We start from the raw sequence: 27958 nt of genomic DNA on the forward strand, positions 1-27958 counted from the left end.
CTCCGTGAAAAGAACGAACGGATCCGTATCCAGCTCATTCGTTTATATCGTTCATTTAGATCACTATGCCATTCTGCTTCAGCAGAAACAAAAACTACTACCATAAACAAGCAACACAAATGCATTGGGTTGCAGAGTTGTGTCGTTCATGAACGAACTTTTTCAAAAGAACGAACGGAGCCATATTGAGCACATTCTTTTACACCGTTCTGTTAGCATAGACTAATAAAAAGATAGACGAAGGAATACTCAATTTTGCGCCGTAAACCTACTCAAACAAGAAAACTCAAAAAAGTTCGAAGACGTTTTTTTGGTGAAAATGGCAATATTTTCATGGATATTTTTGTCTGAGGATATTGTTCCCATCAAAAACTAACCCCATGTAGCCTTTGGCCAAAACAAAATATTTATTAACTTGTATTTTTTGGCATTTTATTTTGAGTACCTCTGTAAGCATACTCAATTCGAACATACTCGGTGAGAGCATTCCTTCGTCTATCTTTTTATTAGTCTATGCTGTTAGATTATGTTATTCATCTCATCTCGTTCAGTTGGCTCGTTCTTTTGGCTTCACTCATTCTTATAGCTCTTGTTTTTCTAGTTTATTAAGTTGAACGAGTGTTAACTTTCGCTCTATCTCCCTATTACGATGAAAACATTTAGTTTCTTTCTTGTTAACATCACTACGCGTTGATGAATTAACAAAACAAATATCTTGCGTGTTGAGTGTAGTGTTTTTTAATTTATACCTAGTATAAATTCAAAATATATGGAAATTATATTAAAAAAAATTGAATGGAAATAGGATATAAGAATACTTTTTGTCTATCTTTAAGACTGATAAAACGATGATTGATGCAGAGAACGAACGACAGCCACATAAAAATGATAGACTGAAATGTTTTATTGAACGAAAAAGAGCCAAAGAACGAAGTGGAGGATCCGAATCTTTTTGGTGAACGGAATGAAAAAGATCGATCCGCTCAACGAACGAGATTGCCCAACACTAACTTTAATTCGTTGATTTTAGCTATTTTTAAAACACTCTTGTGCGCTGGTGCGTTGTCTTGATGAACTTTTTTTTGTGTTGTAAGCCAGGACGGTTTTCTCGAATTTGTACATTTAATTGATCCAAAAGCTTGCAATAGTACTCTGAATTTATTGTTTTTCCCTTTTGCAGATAGTCAATCAATAAAATACCTTTGAAGTCCCAAAAAACCGTTGCCATAACCTTACCAGCCGATTGAATTGTTTTTGCCTTCTTTGGGGCACTTCCTCCAGCTTCAGTCCATTTTTTGGATTGTTCTTTAGTCTCTGGAGTATAGTGGTGGATCTATGTCTCATTAACAGTTATGAAACAACGCTTAAAATCCATTTTATTTCGCTTAAAACGATCCAAACAACCTTTAGAAATGTTCATTCTTATGCGTTTTTGATCGACTGTTAACAAATGCGGCACCCATCTTGCAGAAAGCTTTTTCATCTGTAGTTCTTCGTGCAAAATTAAATGGACTCGATCATTTGAGATGCCCATGATATTAGCAATTTCACGCACTTTTATTCGTCGATCATTTAATACCATATCATGCACTTTGGCTACAATTTCTGTTGTTGTTGCTGTTATTGGACGTCCACTACGTGGTTCATCTTCAATGCTTGTACGACCACGTTTAAATTCAGCAACCCAATTTGTTACTGATGCATATGAAGGAGCAGTTTCACCTAACACATTCACCATATCATTATGAATTTCTTGTCCCGATAAACCTTTTTTAGGTAAATATTTAATGACAGCACGCATTTCTAATTTTTCCATTGTAAAAAATTGCGGATGCGTCTTTTTTGAACACCTGTTTCTATATGAAGGAGTCGCCAGATCGAAACAAAATTTAACATGTGGTCATAACAGAGATGGAAGTTTCCAAAACACTTAACTTTTTCTGTTTATACCGCGCTTTTTGTGCTAGGCTAAGAAGTTTCCGAACTGCCCTCGTACATCCAAGGTAGCAGAAACTATTTACATATTTCCTTTCTTTGTTTTCCACATATAATTTGTTGTTCTGATTGTTTATCCGCATTGCTTTTGTTTTTGGATGTTAATATGCAGCCCACTATTTTTTGCATGTGATACCAATTGGTTTATTTTGTTTTGCATGTCTTGGTGTTTATGTGATATCAGGCATCTATCATCTGCAAAATCAAGATCTTCAATGTGTTGATGTGTTTTTCAAATTTCGAACATTATGCTATCAAGGGAAACTGCGAAGAGTAGAGGGGATAGAGGACAGCCTTGTTTTACCCCTACATTGGCTAAAAGAGTCGCTGTACAAGCCGTCATGACAAACCTGTAAGGTGGAGTTGTCGTACACCGCTTTTATGATGTTTATTATGTTTGTAGGGACTCCTTTACCTCTTGGTGCATTCCATATGGCACTTCGTTTGATTGTGTCGAATGCTTTTTTCGAAATCTACAAAACATAGGTAGAGAGGAGAGCGCAATTCAACCGACTGCTCGATTATTATCCGTAGCGTGTTTGATTGGTCGACACAGCTACGGTGCGGTCTGAATCCAGCCTGTTCATCCCTTAACGATTGTTCAATATTATATAATCTTTTATTTATTATTGTGGCAGTTATTTTCTAAATCGTGTTTAGGAGTGTAATGCCTCTCTAATTGCTGCAGTCGGTCAGATCTCCTTTTTTAGGTAGCTTAACTATAGCTCCTCTAGTCCACTCTATTGTCAACCGTTCTCTGTTCCACATATGTATCCGTTAAAAATTGATGTATAATGGTTGCCGATGTTGTAGTAGTTCCGCCCGTATTCTCGGGGCGATTTATTTCTTTTCAGGGTCATTATAGCATTAATAATTTCTTCCATTGGCATTTACACTGTCTTGAGTTTCATCGGTGTTGTCATCTGTGCTGCTAATTCTTTCGAAGTACCGTTTCCATGTTTGGGTTTGTTTTTCAGTATCGGTTATAAGTTCGCCCTTTTTACCTTTAATTCCCCTGTTGCTTTTGGGTTTGCAGTTTGTTAATTTTCCAACAAAAAGTTTACGCATGTTGTTCGCACCAGCTGCACTCTCTGCGTCGGTTGTAATTGACTCCTTTGTCATTTCCAGCGTCTCGTTAAACAGCCTTTGATGTATTTTTGTACTTTATTTTTTGTTGTGGATCGTTTAGCATCTTTTGTTTAAGTTGATGTCCCAGGTTTGATTATTGCTCGCTACTAACGTTTCCCTTATGCGCTCTCTTAACTCATTTCTTTTTTCTTCATTTTTGAGCTTGCTAACGTCGAGACATTTATTCTGCCGCCGGATGTTTGTGTTTCCATAATTCTTTTTCAACTTTATTTTAATTGTGGCTACGATCAGCTCGTGATCGCTGTCAATATCTGCACCTCGTTTTGAGCGCACATCCATGAGTGAAGTTCGCCATCGTTGGTGTATGCATATGTGTTCAATCTGGTTTCTGGTTTTACCATTGGGTGATGTCCTGGTATATTTGTGGATTTCCTTGTGTGGAAAAATGGACCCACCAATGACCATGTTGAATGTTTGACACAGATTAATTAAGCGTTCACCATTATCATTTCTTTCGCCCATTCCATGTTTCCCCATTATATTATTAAGTCCTGTGTTATCGTTTCCTATCTTGGCATTGAAGTCTCCTGTAAGTATTAAAATATCTCTAGTTGGTACTTTGTTCAGGGTTGAGACTGACTTTCGTAAAATTCTTCTTTAATATTTTCATCTGCTTCTTCCGTAGGAGCATAGCATTAAACTATGCAAAGTTGGTTTTTCAGTCTCGTTGTAGTCGGGCCAATATTATGCGATCACTCACCGCTTCCCATATTTTCAGTGAACTTTTTATATTTTTTGATAGTATAATGGCTACTCCGCTTTCGTGTTTTGTGTCTTTTCCGCTATATAAGATTAAGTTGCCGCTTGCAGTACGATATTTATCACTTTTTCACTAATTCCTAGTATTTCTATTTTAAATGTTTCCATTCGGAATTCTGGAATTCTACTTGCGCCAATCTTGATGGCAATTCTTGTCCTTTTTCGTGTGCCAATTGCGATTATCTCAAAACGGACAAATGGCGTATGGAACACATAAGCATGACATCGACGATATTTCAGTACTCTTAAGGATCTTTTGCCTTTGCCTATGATAGATAGGTTACTATCATCCCGAACACCACCCACAATATATTACCATATTTTCATTGTTTTCCCCAATTTTCGAGGAGACTCCACACAGTCTGACTTAATTCAAAGAAAAACCACCGTCTCTAAGTAACTGTTTAACCATAACCATTGCCGACTGGAAAAGCTGAATTAAAACATCGCCATTTTGTACATCTTTATCGTGGCACCCACTTTAAAATTAGTTACCGCTACCCACAATTTGCTCATTGTGTTCTGAGCTCTCATTGAAAAGTAAAACGTTTCGAACAAAACGCTACGACGACGACAGCACACTGCACACACACACACACACAAAGGAAAGGGAAAATAAGTTTTTTTTGTTTGATAACTTTTTAATAAAGTTTTGTTTTAGCAGCTTTATGTGAGGGAAATGATGCTTTTGTAACATTATAATCAGCACAATTATAATGTATGTGAATATTTTTCTTTTGTTTTGCTATTTTTGTTGTTGCTTTATGCTTCTACAACTTCGCAAACAGTATAAAAATTAATTAAAATGGGTTACATGAAACTAAATAGAAAATTTCTTGCAAATGTGAGTGAGTCGCCTCTATGATGGGTTAAAAATCTAAATGGCCATGTTGTAACAACAGCAACAGTAACTTGCCCCGCTTGCTCTCTATTCCCATTTTACATTAATTGTGTGGCAAATAATTTGTTCACTGAAAATTGCACACTGGATTCAGTGAATAACAATATGTATGTTCTACCCTACAAACTTATATACATATAAGCGAGTGAGCAAAGGCTATAGTCGGGACGGGGCCGACTTTGTGATACCCTACATACCTTCAGTGATTTATGTTGGAAGTTTCAGAATATTGGTTTTACCCTTTCATTAAAAATGAATTTGGTACTTTTCGTACCCTTCCAGTAAGAATTTCCAAACACTCAACCTTATCCAGCCCCTATACTCCAACAGTAACTCACATTTCAAATTCATGGTTCTAGGTTCGGCGGTTTTGCCTAGAACCCAAATACTTGCGTAAAATGTCGCGTATTCAAAATGGCCAAAGAAGTCACGTTAACAATTCACACTTCACTTAGGCTATTTTAAAATGGAACAAATCTACATTTTCCAATCGTCTGAAAATTTGGACTTTAAATTCTCAGAGGATATAAAACCTTAATTTAAAAAAATTTCACTTCAGTTTAGGGTATTGTGAAGTCTTTTTTTTAAGTTTATATTTATTGAGTCTTTTTTTGTAACATTGAACATAAATAAATTAGATACATAGTTTGAATAACTTATGACTATAATGTATTATCGTAATGACATGACAGAAATTTCAGCACCTAGCTTTTACATAAAAGGTGAAATTAAATGTGGGTGGATATACACAATTTGAAGTTACATACGTCCTTGCTCCCGATACTAATACAGGGTATTGTGAAGATTTTATCTATATTTCCCAACAGAAGTAGCTGCAATTTCGGAATTTGTGGTATGACAGGGTAGAAAATCATTATTCAAAGATATTTACTTAATGTACACTCTTTGACGTAGCAGCTACATAACGGTGCATTTTGAGGTATTTCAACTTATCAAGGGGTAAAAATTTTCTTATAAAATATTGTTTAGAAACCGCATTGGTGTTGACATAAAACCAATAGAACAACATTCAGTACAATTTTTAAATTTACTTACTTTAGTTTGTACTTCGAGTACACTCTAACGATGACCACATCTAACAATGAACCTAATAATAGTTTTCAGAATTCCACCTCTATTCCGTTGTCCAATACCAAATTTGATGCCCTTAGTACTTTTCATACTCTATTAATTTAATCCCCGCTTTACTGCTTCCACCAACACCAAGTTTAGTACCATTCCGTACTTTCCAACACAACTTGCATAACTCAACTCGCAACGACCTCTGTACCAAATTTCAGAATTTGTACGCATTTCAAAAAATTCCTAATCTAAACAACAGCACTAACCCTAATACAAGATTTAAGAATCCAGCTCTATCCGTTTATGAAATACAAAAATGGTACCAAATTTTATAACATTCGTACACATTGGTATACTTTTATAAAATTTCCTCCTTATATTCCAACCACTATTCTCATTTCCAGCTCTACATATTCTCCTAAAACCAATTATAGTACTGTTTAGTACTTTTCGTATTTACACAACCACATTCATACCTCAACCCTTCACAGCAACAGTGACTATAATAGCAAAATTCCGAATTCCACTTTTATTCCTACACCTATATCAAATTTAATATCCGTACACATAAGCACTTATTTCCGTAACTTAATCTCTATTCTACACAACAACAGTGAACCTAATACCAAAATTCATTTCAATTCTATATTTTATCAAATACAAAAAGGTACCGACAGTAATTTTAATTCCCAATTTCTGGATTCTAAATGTATCCGATCACCTAAGACCCAATTGTACCGAATTTGGTATCATTTAGTACTCATCGTACCCATTAATACGAATTTCTAAAACTACCTCAATCCTAAACTCCAACAGTTAGCTTAATTCCAAAGCCCTGGATTCCAGCTCTTTTCGTTAATCCAAATCCAAATTGTACCAAATTTAGTACCATTTAGTAATTTTCGGACCCATATGTACGAATTTCCAAAACTACTTCAATATCTTAATCCTACACTGCAGCAGTAATCCTAATTCCAAATCTCATGGTTACCAGCTCTATCCGTTTACCCAAATCCAACTTGTACCAAATTTGGTACCATTTAGTATTTTTTGTACCCATAAGTACGGATTTCCATAACTACCTCCGTCATACACTCCACAGTAATCTTATTTCCAATTTTCATTATTATAGCTGTATCCGATCACTCAAATCCACATTGTACCAAATTTGGTACCATTATACGAAGTACGAATTTCCAAAACTATATCGATCCTACGCTCCAAAGGCATTCTTTGTTCCAAATTTCAAGATTCTAAATGTATCCGATCACCTAAGACCAAATTGTACCGAATTTGGTACTATTTATAATACCGCAATCCTAAATTCCAACTGTTATCTTAATTCCAAATGTCAGAAGGATCCGTTTACCCAAATACAAATTATAGAAATTTTGATAACATTTAATACTTTTCGTAGCAATAAGTACGAATTTCCAAAACTATTTCAATCCTACAGTAATCATAATTCCAAATCTCAGGATTCCAGCTCTGTTCGTTCTCCCAAATCCAAATTGTACCGAATTTAGGACCTCAATCCTACACTCCAACAGTAATCTTAATTCCAAATTTCAGGATTCCAACTCTAGTAATTTTAATTTTCTTACACATGAGTTCACATTTCCAAAACCAACTCCTTATATCAACTCTACTTCTCAACCTTAATTTTCATTTCAAATGTCAAGCTTTTAGCTTTATAAGTTGATATAATACCAAATGTTACTAATTTTGTACAATTTAGTATTTTTGTACACGTAAGTACGAATTTCCAAAACTACGTCCACATCTCAATTCTACGCCCTAACAGGAATCCTAATTCCAAATTGCTGGTTTTCAGCTCTATCCGTTTACCCAAATCCACATTGTAGCAAATTTAGTACTACTTAGTACTTTTCGTACACACATGTATGTATGTACGAATTTTCAAAACTGCCTCCATATCTCAATCTTACACTCCAACTGTAATCTTAAATTCAAATTTCAGATTTATAGCTCTATCCGTTCAACCGAATCAACATTGTACCAAATTTTGTACCATATAGAACTTTTCGTACACATAAGTATCAATTTCCAAAACCATTTCTTATATCACTATCACTTCCCACCCTTTATTTCCATACCAAATTTCAAGATTCTAGCTATATGCTTTCAAAAAATACAATTGGTACTAAATTTAGAAACTTTTAGTACATTTCGTACATTTATAGGTCGGATTTCCAAAAACCCTTTGGTACACCTTTCTAACTCTCCATCAGTAACCATCATTCCGAATTTCAGAATTCTAGCTCTACCGGTTCGCCAAATACAAATGGTACCATATTTAGTATTTTTTAGTACTTTTCGAACCGTTCTAGTTCTAATTTCAAAAAACCCAGCCTTATCTGACATACTCGGAACAAGAGTGACCCTCACTCACAAAAAATTTCAAGATTCTAGCTCCAGCCGTTTAGCCTGGCCGTGGATTATCAGTCAGTCAGTGAATCAGTGAGGCATCATTACTCAACTCTTTTATAAGAATAGATGACTTAAAGCGAACTAAACCAAAATAATTAATATTTAACTACTGTCGACATCTACTTGGTATTGATTGAAAGCTTTCCTGTAGTGGGATTCTGTAACTCATTTTTGCTGTTATCGATAATTGTCGGTAAAATTAAAATGCTTATAATTTCGATAATTAACGAAATTTTTCGGTAAGTTAACGATGAATAAAAAGTAGTCGCTAGCCTCTACCGACACAGAAAGTGATGCCAACTTTTCTTTATGTTTTTAGTCATAATTTTGTGATTTAATTTTACCGATTTTTGTCGGTAACAGCAAAAATGAGTTACAGAATCCCACTACTGGTCTTTTTGCATTTTACATGTCTTTAGTACACCAAATAGAAGCAGTGGTATTTGCCAGTAAAGTAAAAACTTCAAAATATTAAAATTGTGATAGCTTAGCGCCTTTTGCAATAACTCGGATATTTTACCAATAATGCCACATTTTGTATTAATTTAAAGCACAGACGTATGCTTAATCTATGGATTACCAGAATCGAAGAAAAATTTATACAAACCAAATATTTTCAAATGTTTATTGCTATTTTCTCCATTAAGAAGCATTCATAGATAGTTCGTATGTTCCTGAAAGTTGTTTACTGATAACTTTGCTACAGTATTGTGGTTGATTGTTTTCTTGAATTTCGAACGGTTTAGTACCTATGGAGCAGAAACCGAGAAAAAACGCATTTGTTTTGCTTTTTTGGGCATTAAGAACCGTTTCTACAGAGTTCGTATGTTCGAGAATGTTGTTTATGGAGATCTAATGTAAATGTTTGTAGTTGGTTGTTTGCATCAATTTTGATCAGTTTGATATCTGAGAAAACATAATAACGGAAATTTGACCTTGAGGATTATGACCTAGAAGATGAGGTAGAATGGATCTTATGTGTTGACAATTATTATTATTTGAGACAAGAGCTACAACTTTGCTTCCACGAGTGAATCTGAATTCTTAGCGGTTTAGAAGCTATGAGCCTGATATCAAGGCCTCAGGTTTTTGGGGGCCCATAACCGCGAATGTCGAAGTGATAGGTAAAAACGCCGGGACACGAGTCAGGGATCCAATGATCGACATATGTATATTTCGATGTGTGTTTATTACCATAATGTTTCTGGTCTCAAACAATTCGGCTCTTGCCTCCGGCCTTATTTTTAAACCTTCCTCCAGAATATGGAGGGTATAATTAAATTTGTCATTCCGTTTGTAACACAACGAAATATTCATCGTAGACCCTGTAAAGTATATATATTCTTTATCAGGGTAAAATTCTAAGTCGATATAACCATGTCCGCCAGTCCGTCCGTCTGTAGGAATCATGATACAGCTTGCAATTTTTATGATAGAGCTTTGTAATTTCGTATAGAAGTTTCTATTACTTCAAGGATGTTTGGTATTTAAAATGGGCTATTTCGGTCCACGTTTTGATATAGCCCCCATAAAACGGTATTTTCGAGGTTTTAGCCTCATTATCACACCGAAATGGCTGAAATTTGGCACGTAGTCTTCGTTGGGGGTAGAGTTTCTGGTCGGGAATTCCCGACCCGGGATTTCCCGGGAATTCTCTATTTTTTCGGACGGGATTTCTCGGGGAATTTTTTTGAAATTCCCGGGAATACGGGTATTGAAAAATAAAGTGGAATTACGATTATTCATGTCCCGATAATTCGTAATTCCCGATCATTTGTAACAAACATAAGGTCCATAGTAAAAATTGGGATAATAAGTTTTTTCTGGAATTCGAAGTCTGTATAACCTCACATAATTCTAAACACTTTGGAACTATTTCCTTCTTGTTCTAGTCCATATTTTTATTAATGGTATTCTTGAAGTATATTAATTTGCTAAGATATAAACACTAGGGTTATGACTTTTTTACAACCTCATATCCCTGTATCATATTTGGATGAGCTTTTACCTAAGATTAGATAAAATCTTAATTATAAGGTGATTCGACAAAAAAAGCTCACGCACAAAGTCATTTTAAAATTTATATGTAATTTTATATGATTTTTATATGAAAAAAATTAAAGATGGTTTTTGCGTGACTTTTTCAATATTTTAATGGAATAAAAGTTATTTTAGTCAATAATAGGCAAAATATCATTCATTTGTGCAACAGGAAATAATTTTTTCAAAAACCAATTTTTTTCATTTCATACAATTAAAAAAAAAATTTTTTTTCAAAGTGGTTTGTGCGTGACCTTTTTTAATATTTGAATGAAATAAACTTTATTATAGTGATTAATAGGCAAAAGTTCATTCATTCCCGCTGGTTGGTTGGTTGGTTTACGTGATGGCTACACTTTATAGCCTCAATTAGTATGTAAGGAATACCGTTTTGAAAACCACACCACTCGTTCAAGGATTGTTATTTCGTAGTATTAAATTGATAGTTAAATCCAGCCTGATGAGTTGAGAAATCGTAGAAGGTCTCCCGGACCTACTTCGGCTATCTCGGCGATATTATGAAGGAACGGCTGTCCCATAGCTTTAAGTCGTCGTTGCATTAGTGCAGGGCAGGAACAGAGGAGGTGCTCAACAGTTTCCTCCTCTTCTTCATTTCCCCAGCTGCGACAGTGGTCGTTGTGTGGTATATTTAAGCGCATTGCGTGGTTACCGATAGCCCAGTGACCGGTTAACACTGCAATAAGTCTTGCCAAGTTCCGTCGATTTTGGCTGATTAGGAACTTTGTGCGTTTGGCGTTGTATTGAGGCCATGTAGATTTTGATATTCGGCATGTTTCCGTTTTGTCCCATCTTCTCTCAGCCAATGATAGATAGTATTTGAAGATATCCCCTTTAACTACTCCCATTGGTGTTGCGACTGACGCCTTTGGGAGTTTGTTAGAGGCGGATCCTGCTCTGGCTAGTTCGTCCGCTTTTTCGTTCCCATCCAGTCCCTTATGGCCTGGGATCCAGGTGAGAGTTACTCTTGACAGACACCCTAGTTTAGCAAGTTCTTCTTTACAATCTTTCACTAGCTTCGATGTGGCAGAGTTTGATTTTATTGCAAGGAGTGCCGCTTGACTGTCGACAAAAATTCCTATCGAGTTTGGTGTGTGGAGTTGTAAGAGAATAAAACAAGCTTCCTTTATGGCCAGTATCTCCGCCTGAAAAACACTGCAGTCGTCAGGTAGCTTTATGGATGTAGATATATTTGCATCATATGAGAAGACACCAGAACCGACTCCACATTTCATCTTGGAACCATCTGTGTATACATTGATGTCATGACCTGTCATTGGTGATCCATTATTCCATTCTTTCCTGCTTGGAAATTTGACTTCAAAAGGCTGATCAAAAGTCATTGTAGGAGCGCAGTAATCAGCAGTAGTTGCTATTTCTTTTGGTAGTTTGTGAAGCACGCACGCATGTCCGTAGGCTCTATCGCTCCATATTCCTAGAGCCCGCAGCCTTGCCGCATTACATGTTGCAGTTGCTTTGATGTGTATGTCTATTGGCAGAATGTGCATCATAACATTGAGGGCTTCAGCCGGACAAGTCCGAATTGCCCCCGTCACCCCGATGCATGCTGATCTTTGTATGCTATATAGTTTTTTCTGCGTAGTTTTCTTTTCCACTGCTGGCCACCATACTAGTGCTCCATATGTGAGAATTGGTCTTATTATACTGGTGTACATCCATAACACCATTTTAGGTTTAAGGCCCCAACGGCTCCCAAACATTTTGCGACACGTGTAGTATGCAACGGTTGCTTTGTGAGCACGATGTTCCATGTTACGTTTCCATGATAACTTTGAGTCTAGGATGACGCCTAGGTACTTGGCGTGATCTGATAGGGGTATTTCTTGACCTCTTAGTCGTGGTAGATTAGGTATTGAATATTTGGTTTTTGTGGTGAATAGTACCATCTCAGTTTTCCCTGGATTCACACCCAGTCCACAGCTTGTGGCCCAAGTATCTAGTGATTTCAGGGCCCCGTTCATGATGTCACTTATCACGGATGGGAACAAACCAGAGACGAGTATTACCACATCGTCCGCATAAGCAACCACCTTAATCCCCATATGGTCAAGTTTGATAAGGATTTCGTTAATGACAAGGAGCCAAAGCAGTGGGGATATAACTCCTCCCTGTGGAGTTCCTCTGTTTACGTGCTTTGACAGCGTACTGTTTCCTAGTGAGGCGGTAATAACTCTACTTTGCAGCATGGTGGTTATCCAGCTACTGATGAATGATTCCACGCCAAAGTTATCTAGAGCTTGTTTTATTGCTGTTGTACTGACATTATTGAAGGCACCTTCTATATCAAGAAAAGCAGCCAAGGTGTATTGTTTATGTTCTAAGGATTTTTCGATAGTCCTAACGACTTCGTGTAGGGCTGTATCTGTCGAGCGTCCCTTTATGTAGGCGTGTTGACTGGAAGATATGTTGTTTGAGTTATCCATCTTTTCTCGAATATGCACGTCGATGATTCTTTCGAGCGTCTTAAGTAGACATGATGAAAGGCTTATGGGTCTGAAGTCTTTAGCATTTTCATGACTACGTTTTCCTGCTTTGGGTATGAAGACAACTTTGACCTGTCTCAAACTCGCAGTAACGTAGTTAAGGGATATACATCTACTATAAATGTACACTAGCCAAGGGTTTATTATGGTCTCCGTACTTTGCAGCATTTTTGGTATGATACCATCTGGCCCCGGAGATTTGTAGGGAGAGAAGCTGTTAATAGCCCATGTAACTTTACTCGGACTTATTATCTTATTGACTTCAGTATCGTTTATGCCTGTATTAGTATTGGATTGCACTTCGCTGGTTCTATCAGAGCAGCCAGGGAAATGCGTCGTAAGCAGAATTTCAAGAGATTCGGCTGAGTTATCAGACCATGTGCCGTTGTTTCTCTTTATATATTTGGGATTCGAGTGTATCTTTGGTGGTGTCTAGTGCTCCGCAAAATTCAATCCATGATTGCTTTTTCGCTCTGGCTATGGTCTTTTTGTACTCCTTTAGCTTATCCTTGTATGGCTGCCAGGATCCGCTTTGGTAGCTGTCGTTGAAAGCTTTCCGTGACTGTGTACGCAGTTTAGAGAGCTCGGATGTCCACCATGGTGGATAGTGCTTTTTCGAGCGCGTCCTAGGACATGATACTTTAAAAGCTGTATCTAGAGATTTCTCCAAAATAGATACAGCTTTATCTATACCCGCCGTAGTATCGCTTTTGTGTGGCATGCTGGGTAATTTGTCCCGCAAAACCCTATTGAACTTCTCCCAGTTCGTTCTTTTCGGGAAAGCATTTAATTGATGTTGTTTTTTCTGATATATTGAAAAGTATCCAATTGTGATCTGAGAACGATTTTTTATCGGATACTATCCAGTTAGCTATTTCTAGATGACGTTTATCGGATACCAGTGTGAGGTCAATGACCTCCTGCCACCCACTAAAGTTATCCGAGCTTGGAAATACAAAAGTTGGGTTAGTACCTCTATTACATATGGTAAGATTGTTAGTATTAATGAAGTCTAGAACTGACTCACCTCTGTCGTTCGTTTCTGTGCTGCCCCATAGGGAATGCCTTGCGTTTGCATCGCAGCCAATGATGATGGTGTTGAGTGGATGTATGGCCTCCATGGCGCTCCAGACCTCGCTTGGTGGGGCTTCCCTTGAGTGGGCCATGTAGCATGAGGCAATAAAGAACTGCTTGCCATTGTCCAGTTCCACTTTTGCAACGGTGAAGTCCGCTGTACTATACTCTGGACATAAAAATGCGTTAATTTTATTTTTAACAATTAGACATGATCTAGGCTTACCGTTATCCTTCATGTATAATGTTTTATATCCTCTGCTATTAAGACCCTTTACTTCGTTTTCGTAAACGTAGGGTTCTTGGATGATGCCTATGTCAAGATCCTCCTCTACTAGAAGGATCCGCAGGTTATCTGAAGCGACTCTAGAGTGCTTCAGATTTATCTGCACGACCTTGAGCATCATCTTATTGTGGGGATGATGTTGATGGCCCCTCTAGCTGCATATTATCTAGCAGCTTTCCGGCATCGTCGATGTCATCTGCATCGTCTTCTCCGTTCGGGCCATGCGATCTTAGTATCTTTACTTTGGCTTCCCTCACGCCAAAGAACAGTTTGTTGCCGAGTCTCTCTAGTGCCTCCACTCCGGCCTCTGTTATAGAGAGAACCAAACTCATGCTGTTATTATTCGGGGGTTCAGTGGCGATTACGGACCAGTCGTCCATTGGAACATCCTTGTTCATCCTCGCCAGACCTTGTAGTAGTTTCGGGCCGTCACAATCTATCTTGGGCAGCCAAACTCTGGCACGAGGTCTTATTGGGATTTCTTGGGCTGGGATCAACCGCAGGCTGATGTCTTCCCATGCACCGCTGATCTTAGCCATGCATTTTTCCAAGAATCCCTTTGAGAACTCGTCCATGCATTTGATTACCCTGTAGCCACGATGAACCTCGCTTGAGTCGAAATGAGGCACGGGAGAATCTTCGTTTGTGAAAACATGTTCCATAACTTGTTCTGACAATTTAGTTTCTACCATGCCCCATTCCGCAGTGGTGATAGGGGACAGCTTTCCCTTCTTGTCGTTAGCCACAGCAACCATCAGGTCGTCCTTAACGACTTCATTGAAGGGACGTTTTGTTGTTGAAGAGGCAGTAGTGTTGTGTTTTTTCCTCTTGGCGGGCTTATTGTCCTCAGTCCGGGAGCGCTCACGTTTGGAGGAAGTTGGGCGATCGTCGTTTCTAGAGGTTTTGGTTTCCTCGTATTCCTCGACGATTTTAGTGTATTTTATTTTGTCCAGCTCATCCCGTTCGTGGACCGTACCATTTGCAGCATTCTTGGCGATCTTGCCGAGAATGAATTTTGCCTTTTGGTATAGGGCCTTTCGAACGTCGGCTGGACTTTTCTTTTTCTTATTGGTTTGTGTAGTTTTACCATCCTCAGAGACGGTCAGAGTTGCTGTTTTTGTGGTTGTCTGATGAAGTGTGTCAGAACCGACAACACTTAGTTGGCTAGCTACCAGCTCCTGGCTGGATGCTAAAAGGTCATCCTCGGAAGAGTTGCCAGACTGCAACCGAGGAGTTTTGTTTTTATTTTCTAATGTATTTTTCTCCATATGTTGTTCCCACGAGTGTGCCGTAAGGGGATGGACCATCGTACGCAGTGACGGCTTGCGCAGACTAGGCTACTAATAAGTACAACTCGACCCGTGGGGGATTGCTAGCGACCAGACTTCTTTAGACACTTGTCGGCCATTCAGATCCTCAGCACAACTCCCACTACCTTGATCTTAAAAGTGTATATATATGTCACTCGTCCCAAAGGTGATCTGTGGAGCAAAATCAGTTCACCTCCTAGGCTCGTGACAATTCCCTCCTCCTTTTGCAACCGGGCTTGGGACCGTCTTTGGCGGCCGCTACAGGAAATCATTTTTGAGAAAAAACGTCAAAAAGTCATAACCCTAATAAACACACGCTCTTCGAACCATAAAAAGAACTCCCCATATCATTGACCTAAAAAATAGAGTCGCACAGCAATCTTTGATATGAAGGAAGCCTTTGCGAGGATGGTCGTGGGAAACAGCAATTTATATAATCTCCGCAAATTAGTCAGGAAGAATTGGTTGGCTTGAACATCTGCCATATATAGCATTTCCAAATTAAATGAAACCTTTTCCAAATTGAATGAAACTTTTTCCAAATTGAATGAAACCTTTTCCAAATTAAATGAAACCTTTTCCAAATTAAATGAAACCTTTTCCAAATTAAATGAAACCTTTTCCAAATCAAATGAAACCTTTTCCAAATTGAATGAAACGTTTTCCAAATCAAATGAAACCTTTTCCAAATTGAATGAAACCTTTATTTTTATTGAAAGAAAAAAGCCAGAGTATTTTGAAAAGAGAAAGAAATAAAAAATTATATGGGCTTTCAAAAATTTTTTACTCAAGTTCTAATCTTAAGTAATGACATAAAAGTGTAACTCGCTGCATGTTTTGCTTCCTTGAACTTAAAAATTTTATAATTTTTGGGCATCAATTAAGGTTATAGCGAAATATATATGATGTATTGGTACTTTCAATATTTTGGTGCATCGTCGTTAATATTGTTCCATATTGTTCCAAAGAGATAACTACTGATACAACTATACATATAAGGAGTATTTATTTCCTTTATGTTTGCTCTGGGTCACGTATATGCCCCACAAACTCGATTTCTCATAGTCCCGGTAATTCCCGGGTTCCCGGAAATGATAAATTTGTATTACCGATTTCCCGGGAATAAAAAAGTCGGGAATTCCCAAACTCTAGTTGGGGGTATAAAACTTTTCCCCAGAATTCTGTCGGTATAGACCCACGCCTTCGTATAACCCTCATAGTCCGATACCACCTGATTTGTGGTATTTTGAAGGTTGTGGCCTCAATATTCCACCGAAATGCCTGAAATATGGTATTTAGCGGCCTTCATTTGGGGTATAAAACGTTCCATATGAAATTTGTCGGTATAGGTCTACGCCTTAGTATAGCCCCCATATAAAGGTACCTCCCGATTTTCAATATTTTAAAGGTTATGACCACAATAATCCATCGAAATGGTTAAAATTCGGTATTTAGCCTTTATTGGGGTATTCAGCATTCCCCTCTTAATATTTCGATATAGATCCACGCATTCATATAGCCCGATTTTCGTTACTTTAAAGGTTGTGGCTTCAATATTCCACCGAAATGGCTGAAATTTGGTATTCAGTCTTTGTTGGTGGTATAAAACTTTCCCCCCGAAATTTGTCCGTAAAGGTCCACGCCTTCATATAACGCCCATAGAAGGGTACCTCTCGAATTTCGGTATTTTGCAATTTAGCCACATTGTTTAACCGAAATTGCTGGAATTTGGTATTTAGTCTTCTTCATAAACGATTGAAAACTAATTGTTCAGTTTTACTTCAATACAACTCGTGGTAGAGGTTATTACTTGTTCTTCAATATGTTTATAACTGTCTCGACAACATATCAAAACGCCATTCAATACCAAATGAGTATCACCAGGGTTTAAAATGCTAACGCCATATTAGCAAAAGCACCGAATATTTGCAGCTTTGCCTGCTAAAATTTCTTCGAAATATGTTTAGCAACAAAGAACAACGGCAACATGTAGCAACAAATTTCACAAAAATATTGCTAGAGATGCTGATGCTATTTGATATTAGGGGTGTCTTTTTACTTACTAAATGTTGCTGAAACATTTTTTTCAGCAACTTTTCCTTTACGCAACTGTCAAAATTTGCAACATTAGTAATAATTATTACTAATTATCATGTAAAAAGACACAGCTATTGTTGCTTTAATAAAAAAGCGTCAAACACGCATACTCATATTTTGCAGCACACATGATCAACACATATCAGAAAAGAGAATAAGCAAGAAAGTTTCAACGGCTTAGCCATGTTTTCAGCAAACAATTGTTTTTGAGATCAGGGTTACCAGTGTAATGCATTAATTCCACTTTTTCGTTCAAAGGACATGTGAATTTTTGGTGAAGCCGTTCAAAATATATTTTTTTTTATTTTTAAGCAATAATAATTAGTATTCCTTAGGTTCTACCATATGATGGCAGCATTTTGACATTAAATGACATCATTTTTATTACTGCGTTGGCAACTCTAATGACAAAAAACGCCCTCTCTGGCTAATTCGCTGCGACGAATGGTCAGCCGACTGCTAAATATGTAGCGTGGTTGTCGATTATGCCTAAGGAAAAAAGATTAGGCGTAAAAAACGAAATAAGCAAAAATGTACAAAAATAAATATGCGTTCGGTTGCTTATTTAGCCGTGTGTGTGAATTTTGTGTAGCAGTTGAAGTGTACAGCTAATGCTAATGTTTTTAGATGCTGGCTTTTAAACCCTGAGTATCACAAATTAATTTAAGGTGCAAACGAGAAAGCCATAATTCTAGCTGTTGTCAATTGGAAACCACTATGCGCAAATACCAAACGTATCTAAGTAAATTGTTCCCTTGACTTCAACCCATATTAAGTGTTGGGCACGCACGCATGTCAGGCACAATGACCAAGTGCCAGTTAAGCGCAGTGCTTTTTTATCTGGTCGCTCAATTTGTCAACATTAGTTATAGTTTGAAATCCAAACTTTTTTTTCTTCTTGGCATCATCCATCCATCCAACTATCCGTTCGTTAGTTCGTTCATTCGTTCATGTGCTGCTGTTTTTGCCAGTTTTATACATAGTTTGATTAAAAAGACTATTTACTACCGCTGTTGCTGAATGACTGCTGACTGGCTGACACCAGCTGACGTTTGGCCCATTATGCAATATTTACAAAACAAAAAACAACGCTAACCAAATTAAGATACAGTTTTTATGTACATATATAACCTTATATGTTTGTTAGTATGTAAAAAGGGTGAGTTTAAAGTCGAAAAAATTAAAGTATGTATTTTAAATAAAATGAATTAACGATAGTAGGTTTGAGTTCATGGAGATAAAAGGCTCCATAAACACTACTTTACCAAAATTCTATTTGTGTAAGAGTTTCAAGATGTTGATGGGAATAATTCAAGACGAGGGTTTATGACTCCTAAAAAGAGATCGACGGGTTTCAATAAGTCTTCGGCTATAATACCGCAAAAAAACCTCACACAAATAACACACTGCATTAAGAAAATCTTGTCATTTGCCTACGAGATGACATCTACAGCAAGGCAAGCCATAACAGTCACCTTTGAAAAAATATATGAAGAGCCTGTCAAAATGGATCTGGCCCATGTTAATGATATCAACGTACAAGAAGAATAATATTGACCACTTTGCTACTTTGCCATGTCAAGACCCAAAATACTGATACTACCCATACCAATAGTGGATTCGAAGAATTGGTTTTTGTGCTATAGATCAATAGGCCCATCTGCATCGATATAAAATTCGGCATGATCATAGTTAATCATATCGAGTTACAAGGTTTACTTTTTTTTCTTTTAGGTAAAGCAGAAATTTCCCTGTTAAATAACTTTATTATTTCCAATCAATTTTCTTTCCTATTTCTTGATATTTCCGATTGGCTGATTTGTTATTGTAGCCGTTTTTGCCATTTTGTCACGGTTATTGAAACACACAAAGTGCTAAATAACTCATTAATATTTTGGCTATTATTCACTCACTTAACCTGGCTATAATGGTTAATTAATTGTTTAGTATTCAGTTGTTAACATTTTAATATTGAATGAAATGTTTTGAACAACAAGTGATTGACAGAAATTCGATAGAGCCAAAAAAAAAAAGTTTGAACATTTATCAAAGTCAAAGTTAACTTCCATCCGAATTAACGAATTCGGATGTTCGAATGTGTGACAAATTGATATTGCGAGACATTTCTGGAATTTAGCACTGGTTGCAATATACACTGAAAAGCGATTAAATACTTTTTGTTTCAATGACTTCAAAAGTGTTATGGAGGTTTTTATTTCACGTCGATCTACACTGTGCAACAGCCAATCTTGGGGATGGGAATTTCAAAGTGGGGATGATAGTATCCGGTTAGTGGATCAAAACCACAAAAGGGTTTTGAGTTCTCAGGCCAAACTTTTTTTAGAGCCCCTTCTATGTATAGCCTAAACCAAAGGCAATTTGTCCCCAACATTTAGCGCAATATTTTATAGTATACTATATATTATACGCTAGATTAAAGATAAAGTTTTGAAATTTAATAGAGACATTTGGATTACATATGGATTCATTGGTACAAAAAATGGAACTGAAACTTTGCACACTTCTATAAATATGAAATATGAAACCAAAATCAATATGGGTTCATTTATTCCTATAGCCACCATATAGCGTTACCACCCGATTTCAGGCATTTTGAGGATTTTATCTTCATTTTTAAAATTGTGGACCTAGGTTCAGGTTTGGTATAGCCCCCATATAGCTGTACCACCCGATTTCGAGTGTTTTAAATCGATTGTAATTTGGTTATGGGATTCTCAGTGGTCAAAAAGATTTCTTTAGTAAAAACTTAAAAATAAAAATAATTTACAAGGTTTTGGTGATAAACGGTACCACCCGATTTCAGGCACTTTAAATTTAGTATCTACATTTTCGGCCTAAATTGACTGTAATATGGTTATGAGGTTCTCAGTGGTCAAAAAATTTCTATACTAAAAAGTTAAAAATAAAAAATAATTAAAAACAAGTAAAAAAGTATCAGTCGGCTTTGCCGACAGAGATATACCCTCAGCCTGTGTATATTGAAACAATTTTTTCACAAAAAAACCCATGTATTTAGGGAGTTTTAAAGATCAGAAGTTTTGCGGAGGAGATACTAAAAAGAATGGATCTCCAGCCACCACATATGGTACCATAGGGGTTTTTTACAAGTTCAGGGATGTTTGCTCAAGAAGTATGGACTTGCCCCTGAAACAACTTTTACCACCGCAATTGAGGCAGCGAATGCAAGTTGCTTCAACAAAAATCAAAGTGATTCGAAAGCAGGTCTTAAAGTGAACATGTATCCGAAATTTTGTGTGGGGGGTACCGGATGGAGTGGACAAATATAGTCCATATTTGAACCTGATCTATATCTGGTAGATATATTAGGATGTGTAAAGTATGGTCCAATTCGGCCACTCTCTTCAAGAGTTATCGTTCGCACAATTTTTCGGAACATTTTTGAACTTTTGTGGGGGAGTGGACCGATATGGCTTATCTTCGAACTTAAACTATGTTTGGACAAAATATTACTAAGGCCAAACTTTGGACCGAATCGGCAGACCTGTTCCAGAGTTATTTTGCTTTCCAACCTCCTCACACGGTGTCATAGGGGTTTTTTGCAGGAAGCATGGACTTGCCCCTGATGAAACTTATACCATCGTATGGAGGGCAGTGAATACAAGTTGCTAAAGCAAAAATCAAAGCGATTCGAGAGATGGTCCTAAACTGAACTTTTCCAAATTTTTGTGTGGGAGGTACCCGACGGAGTGGACCGATTGAATCCATATTAAAACCTGATCTAAGTCTGGTACACGCTCCACGATGGGCAAAGTATGAACCAAATCGGTTACTCCCTTCAAGAGTTATCGTGCGCACAAATTTTCCGAACATTTTCGAACTTTTGTGGGGGAGGTACCGGAAGGAGTGGACCGATATAGCTCATCTTCGAACTTAAACTAAGTTTGGGCAAAATATTACGAAAGCCAAAATTTGAACCGAATCGGTTCATCCGTTCGAGAGTTATCGTGCGCTCCAGCCAGCCAGACAGACGGACGGACATTGCTCAATCGACTCCAAATTGTCTGAAACACATTTCGTCCAAACATACTTGGGGTCTAAAACCATTATTTCGATGAGGCACATTTTGCCCGTATGAAAGTGTATATACCCTCGTTAGCATAAATGCTGAGGGTATAAAAATTAGTTACAGTGTTTTATTTATAAATGCACTGAAAACTGGAAAATAATTTTTCGCTTAGCTTCATTATGTACATTCTTCTTCATGATGGAATCTCTCAAATAAACTCTTGCATTTAAATTAAAAATGGCGTTTTATTTGGGAGTTTCCATCATGAAGAAGAATATACATATTGAAGCTAAGCGAAAAATTATTTTCTAGTTTTCAGTGCATTTGTAAATAAAACACTGTAACTTAATTTGTTTTAAATTATTTTTTATTTAAGTTTTATCCACATTTTCTATCTAATTTCGGCAAAAAAATTTAATATATGTACATATATTTTAATATATGTATAGTCCCCATCTATAGGAACCCCCCGATTTAAGTTATTACGAGGGTCTTTACCATATTTTCCAATTGATTAGGCTCTAATTTGTCATCTTTGTTGCCCAGGGTCCATGTTTTGGTAACTCCTGATTTTACCTATTTCGAGGGTCGATTTAGCTGAAATTTTGTATTTAACGGTACACCCCAAGTCCACATACCCACCGGACAGTGTCTGGGTAGTGAAAAATTCGGAATGTAGTTGATATTAGGTCCGAAGAGCAAAACCCCTTTAAATGGGCGCTACTTTTAAACATGAACCTACATTGAACATTTTCTGCAGGATTGTTTTCTACTCCCAAAGAAACCAAAATACAAAATTTCAGCCAAGTCGAAAAATACTCCAATTTGAGGTATACTCTTATATGGAGGACCGACATAACCCATTTTTTGTCTTTAATCTAGCGAAGTATGGCGCTAAATTTTGGGGACCCATTGCCTTCGGTTAAGGGGCTCTAAAAAAGTTTGGCCTGAGAATCAGAAGCCCTTTTCGGGGTTTTATCTACTAACCGATTACTATCATCCCCACTTGAAATTTCCCGCCCAGACCATGACCCAAAAATTGTTGCACAGTTTATATTAATAGCTCCAATTGAAGGTATCTGGCTTTTTACCGAAAATGTCTTCCATTAGCCGAACTAAGAAAAGATCTCCAATCCTCTCTGTTTGCTGCTGTATTTTCCCAATCTGGGATATGTAGCTTTCTGATGTCTCGTTTCACTTGTTCGCTCCAATGAAGCTTTGGACTTCCAGATCTGCGTGAAACTCCATGCGGCCCGTATTTATACGCCTTTTTAGCGGGTCCATCACCACTCATTCTTATGACATGGCCTAGCCATCGCAATCGTTGTATCTCGATTCGTTCAACTATATTGATGTCGTTGTATAGTTGATACAGCTCGTCAACGCAGAATGGCCCGTAGATCTTTTGAAGAATTTTTCTCTCGAACATACCAAGCACTGCCTTATGTGCTGGCGCAAGTATCCATGATTCGGAACCATATATCAGAAGGGCAGTATCAGTGTTTTGTAAAGTGTAACTTTTGTTTGACGAGATGTGGCTTTATTCCTAAAATGCTTACTCAGCCCAAAGTAGCATTTGTTGTACTATTCTTCTTCGTATTTCACAACTGATGTTGGTTGTTGTGTTTATGGCGGTGCCGAGGTAGACGAAGTCCTTTAATACCTAAAAATTTTAGGTACCAACATTCACAGATGGTGTGAGATCTGTGGACATATTACGCGTCGATACCATCAACTTGGTTTTATCGCCGTTAACTGCCAGACCGACTTTAGCAGATTCCCTTTCGACTGTGGCAAATGTGGCAGTTACTTCCTTTCGTCGATGTCAATGTCGTCGGCATAATCAAGTAAAATATGGCTGTTTGTGTATATTGTTCCACTTCTTTTACCTTCGCGACCACACGACAGGTCGTCTCCTTGTCTGAAACCTTTTTTGGTAATAAACTCTTCGAAGAGGTTCTTTCCTATTTTAATTGAGGACCGAGTATTAGTTAATGTCATCTTACAAAACCGAATGAGCTTTGCGGGAATACAAAATCAGATATGGCTTGGAGCATCTTTGAACTTATATGGCGGTCGAAGGCTGCTTTATAATCGGCAAAAAGATGGAAGGTTCGATATGCATTTCTTGGGACTATTCCAGGATTTGTCTCAATGGTGGTTTTGCCCGGTCTAAAGCCGCAATGCTAGGGTCCAATTATTTCATTAACCATAGGCTTTAGTCGATCACACAATATGACAGATACTAGCTTATATACAATAGGGAGCAGGCTTATGCCTTCTTGTGGACTGGATATAGAATGTTCACATTCCAATCGTCGGGTACGCGTTCTTCCTGCCAGATGGTGCTAACTAGCTTATCCATACACCTTATCAGCGTGTCGACTCCGGATTTGAACAGCTCGGCTAGTAGGCCATCGTCTGCTGCAGCCTTATTATCCTTCAGCCGGTTTATTGCTGTCTTTACCTCATCTTGGCCGAGCGGTATACGTTCAATACCATCTTCTGGGATTGGATCTGAGGTATCTTCGTTGTCTTTGTTAGTATTGGATACCAGCAATTTGCAAAAATGTTCTTTCCATAACCTTAGCACACTATCTGTATCAGTTACCAAATTACCTTGCTGGTCACTACAGTAGGATGTGCCTGTACCAAAGCCATCAGTTTGATGCTTCACTCATTGGTAGAATTCGGACTTCATTCTGACTCCTGTACATCTCGATTTTTGCACACTTCCGCTTTTCCATTTCTCTCTTTTTCCTGCGGAAAAGACGTTTCTCCTCTCTCCTTTTTTCTCTATTCCTTTCTCGTGCGTTACGCTTTGTTACTGATTGTAGAGTAGCCCTATATGCCGCAGTTTTCTCTTCGGTAGCAGCACGACACTCCTAGTCATACCATGGGTTCCTAGTGGAGGTCTCTGGTATCCACGTATGGATTGTGTGCCAGTTTGCATGGAGTGGGTAATACATTGTCATTGTGCTGATATGTTATCGGGACGAGAAGTGCTTTCATTAGAAATTGGGTTAGTTGAGTGCAATATGCTGTGACTATCTATTGTGTTTGCAGCTTACCGATGTCCAACTTCCGTGTTGTGTCTGTTCGTGATTTATTTGCAACGTTTAGACGGTTAGGTACCTTGCTCGATGAATGTCTTCCATCTATCACGACGTGATCAATTTGATTTATTGTTCTTTGATCTGGAGACAGCCAAGTGCCCTTATGAACATCGAGATGCTTAAAACTGGTACTGCTAACCACCTTGTTTTTGCCGCTGCGAAGTCTGTCAGCCTCATTCCATTGTAAGATGTTTCACTGTGGAGACTGAATTTCCCGACTGTTGGGCCAAAGATATTCTCCTTACCAATTTTGGCATTGAAATCGCCTAGAATAATTTTAATGTCATGGGCAGGACAACGGTCATATGTTTCTTCCAGGCGCTCTTGAACATATCTTTTGTCTGTTCGCCTTGTCTTCGGTTGGAGCAAGAGCGCAGATAAAGCTGATGTTGAAGAATTTTGCCTTTATCCATATTGTAGCAAAACTTTCATTCAATGGTGTGAAGCTGGAGACCAGATGTTTTAACCTCCGACCAACTACAAAACCGCAACCAAACTCATGATTTGTGTCACGACAGCTATAATACAGTGCGTCACCTTTAGGTGTTGTTGTGAAGTTTTTCCCAATCCATCGCATTTTCTGTATGGCAGTTATATCGGCCTTGTACTTTTCAAGTACATCTGCCAGAGCATAAACTGCACCTTCTTTATAAAGAACATTCCAGGTGCAGATTCGCAGATTATGGTCCTTAAAACGTTTGCGGGGGTCGTCAACTTTAGAGGGGTTTGTTTTTCTTTTCTTTCGTTTTTTCATAGTAAGCTGTTTTTTCTAAGCGAGGGTTACTAACCCGACGCCCAACCCCAAGTTTTAAACGTTCTTATGGGTGAACGCCCGGCACATGTTAGCTCACTACCTTTAACGGGTGTTAAAGGCTGTTCCCCAGGTGACACCACGGGGAGGTCAGTGTCCACTTGAGATGAGAGAGCGAGCAAAATAAATCCTGGGCTTTGCCATGTTAAAGCCGGTCAGGACCGTTCTTCGGCATCTTTCAACACCTACGTCACCCCCTCACCACAAGTAGAAATGTTATTCTTTCATGTATTTTTTCAATATATTTTTAAGATATGTATGTATTTTATTGGGCCTATTGTAATAAACTATTTTTATTGTATCATCTAAAACCCGTGTCCCAAATTTTTATTTAATATTTTATAAAAATGAATATTAATGCCAAATTTTCACCACTAATAAATAAAAGTTGTTTTAATAAAATAGCAATTTGGACAAAGACATTGGGATTAAGCCTGATTATTAAAAAAAAAACAAAGAAATTTCTTATTGCAATTTTTTGTTGTTTCCATAAAATTTCAATTAATCAAACGTTTGTCTATAGAACGCTAATTAAATATGCTGTCACAGTACAAACTATACCACACTCAACAACATCGGCGACCTTGCGTTACACACCATACAAGAAGATTTACCATCAAAGCAAATTCCCGTTCATTGATTAACACAATAAAGAGGGAGGGGGAGGGCAAGATATTCCGAAGTAAAAACAAACACTTTACACACGCATTTTTACGCAATGCTGCGATACCATAAAAAACAACAATACAGTCGCTGTTAACAAAATCGAAAATAAACGACAAAGATTTTGCGAAATGTTATCAACAGAGTTAGACCAATGTGACTGATTGACTGGCTGGTTGATTGGTCAGTTTATAGACAAGACGAAACAACATTTCCAGAAAAAACAATGACAAATTTTGTATAGGAGGTACGCGCCATATGTGAAAAAAAAAACAAATTTATTCAAACAATTTTTACACCCTCCACCACAGTATGGAGGTATATTAAGTTTGTTTCTCCATTTGGAATGCATTGAAATAATTATTTGCGACCCTATAACGTATAGAGTAGGCAAAGTTCATATTCGTACAAGCCTCAAAAATGAATAAAATCGTTATTTATTCAACATTTTTTATGTAAATATGAAAGAATTGGCGGGAATTACTATGAAGAAGAAAGATTTAAAAATATTAAAACTAATTTTTAATTTATTCCGTCATGTAGGTATAGATGGCGCCAATGTGGGTGCAAAGTTAGTATTTGTACACCTAGAAGCACGATAAGGATTTTTTATTTTTTATTTTACAAAAATGTGGATTAGGATTAAAGTTCAAAAGTGTTGCGGAGGAGGTACTTGAAGAAATGGACCGACGTAGTCCATTATGAAAGTGGATCTTATTTTGGGAGTCATATCTTTTCGATACATATCGCGCCTACTAGTCATCACCTTTTGCTTACACCTTTTGCGCTATTTTCTCAAGAAGTATGGACTTGCCCCTGAAAAAACTTGTACCTTTGTAATTGAGCAACGAACAACTTTCAAGCTATTTTCTCAGGAAGTATGGACTTGCCCCTGATGAAACTTATACCGTCGTTTGGAGGACAGTAAATACAAGCTGTTACAACAAAAATCAAAGCGAATCGAGAGCAGATCCTAAACTGAACTTTTGCGTAATTTTGTGTGGGAAATACCCGAAGGAGTGGACCGATAGAGACCATATTGGAACTAAAACTAAATTTGGACAAAATATTACGAAGGGCAAATTTTGGACCATATCGGTTCATCCGTTCGAGAGTTATCGTGCGCACCAGACAGACAGACAGACCGACGGACATTGCTAAATCAACTCCAAATTGTCTGTAACAGATTTCGTACAAACATACTTGGGGTCTAAAACCATTATTTCAATGAGCCACATTTTGCCCGTATGAAAGTGTATATACCATCGTTAGCATAAATGTTGAGGATATAAAAATTAAAGCGAATCGAAGAGTACAGTCATTGATAAAAATTGATTTTAAATATTAAATTGCGAAAACTTCATCCAAGCCCACTGTGCAAAATTTTTTCCATTTTTTATTAGATTGCTGATAAAACAACAAAAAATACAAAAAACAGATTTTTTTCTATTTGGACCAATATTAATTCGATTTTGTTAAGGCACGACATCTCTGGAACCGTTAATCAAAAAAAAAATCGGAAAATATATCTGAAATGTTTTGATAATAAACATCATCAACACAGCAAAAATAAAGGAAATCAAAAACCACTTTTTGGAGAAGCGTCCGTTTTCACTCAGAAATTCCCATATATTCTTGATCAGGATAAAATTC

Source organism: Musca autumnalis, unplaced genomic scaffold (assembly GCF_047663935.1).
Source record: "Musca autumnalis isolate F117 unplaced genomic scaffold, ASM4766393v1 scaffold_1, whole genome shotgun sequence".
Taxonomy (NCBI): Eukaryota; Metazoa; Arthropoda; class Insecta; order Diptera; family Muscidae; genus Musca; species Musca autumnalis.